This window comes from Taudactylus pleione, unplaced genomic scaffold (genome assembly GCF_031769625.1).
Source record: "Taudactylus pleione unplaced genomic scaffold, aTauple2 ptg000329l, whole genome shotgun sequence".
NCBI lineage: Eukaryota > Metazoa > Chordata > Amphibia > Anura > Myobatrachidae > Taudactylus > Taudactylus pleione.
The window spans coordinates 10,743,328-10,745,232 of record NW_028284730.1 but is presented as its reverse complement, the minus strand read 5'-3'; positions in this window follow the sequence as shown (position 1 = coordinate 10,745,232).

The window sequence follows — 1,905 nt, the reverse complement described above, 5'->3', positions numbered from 1 at the left end:
GCCTTATGGACAGCTTGGGAATGTGCAGCGGGACAGCTGGGGAAGGTGCAGAGCAGGGCCGGCTCTAGGGGTGTTCGACCAGTGCGGTCGCACAAGGGCGCCACCCCTAGAGGGTGGCACCCTTCCCCAGCATCCCAATTTCAGCGCGGACAGTATTGTCCCGCTGCTCCATCCGCGGGCCGAAGTGGCCCGCGGGTGGTCTAATTGGGAGGTTGGGGACCCCCACCGCCACAGCTGTGCGGCGGTGCCTGACCCCCGGAGTGTGAATGGATGCCGCGCGTATGCGCGCGGCATCCATTCACTGACGGAAGAGGGCTGGGGGAAGCCCAGTCAGTGACGGATTGCTGGGCTTTACCCCCAGCCTGACGTTATTTGGAGGCGTGCCATGCGGGCACGCCTCCAAATAACGCCACATAGGGGGTGTGGCCTATGGTGTTTATGCCACGCCCCCAAATTTGGTCGCGCGCGAGAGGGCACCATATGATGGGCTGGCACAGGGTGCTCTGACCCCTGGAGCCAGCCCTGGTGCAGAGGGACAGCTGGGTAAGGTGGAGAGGGACAGCTGGGTAAGGTACAGAGGGACAGGTGGGGAAAGTGGCAGAGGGACAGGTGAAGAGAGAGGGAAGTGCAATCGCAGCTCCCCTGGCAACAATAGCACTATGGAAAATCCAGCTGCTGCCGCCTGTCGGGTGCGTGCTGTTGTCGGTGCTGAGGACAGGGAGGCCTGCTGCTGTGGGTGCTGATGCTGGGGATTCACTGCTGCTGACACAGATTAAAGGGGGGCCCTCTGTTGCCTGATACCTGCTGCTACCGGTGCTGATTACAGTGGGGACCCGTTACTGTCAGCGTTGGTTACAGGGGGCCACCTGTCACTTTGTGCTCCATACAACAGTACTGATGCCCGTAACCCTCTGATGGCGGCCCTGTCCATAGGGCCCAGTCTGCCCCTGCATGGCCCCTCCCCTGATTAAAATGGGCAGAGCTTCAAAGCAGGAGGGCCCACCGGGGTTTCACCCTGGTTCCCAGAGGCCCAGTGCAAGTCTGGGCCGCAGCCCCTCCCAGTAAAATTCGCCACCTCAGCAAGTCAGTAGCAAACTGTGACTGCACTGGCTACACTGTTACTGACAGTGACTTCCCATTGATAGTGCTATCTGCCAGTCTCACACAGGACAGGCAATCTCAGGGGGAGGTGTCTTCTCCCCCTGGGTCTGCCAGTCCGAACTGTGACTAGCAGAGAGTGGCTTCCAGTGGGAAGCCACTCCTCTGCCCATTGGGCAGCCCTACCTGGCTTCAAGCTGATGCAGTCCCTAGAAGCCCTTTATGCACATGCCCTAGTCCTGGTGCTTGCCAGATCCAATGCGCAGGTGCCAGGACCCAGCCACCTGGCAAGGGACTACATTGTCTCCTCCTCATACAGGTCAAAGCACTGGCAGTGGCAGACCTCCTCATCTAATACACCTTTTACACCGACCACTGCTGTGCCGATAGAGAACGGAACAGCACACCCCACCCGTCCTCCGTGCCTCTGGACCACTTCAGAGTAAGGTAAGGGGTTCGCGGAGGGGGAGGGAGGGAAAGAAGTGCTCACCGCAACCCGAGAGCCGGGTCAGTGCTGAACGGTGCCGACCCGGGGGCTCCGCAGTGTAAAAGGGGATCTGTCCCGGGTCTGATCCAGTTTGCAAACGTGTTCCAAATCCCGGGTCAGACCTGGACTTTGGCGTAAAAGTGGTATAAAAGGTTAGGAGCCGCTGCTGGATACAGTTATTGATTTCTCTTAAAATAAATAAATATGTAAGTAAAGATGCTGGTATTCAATACCCCTGAGTATCACCAAAGCACAGGGTCGGAGGTTTATTCTAACAATCCAAATGCTGTGTTTGTGATGATTGACTTATTCCTGTTTGT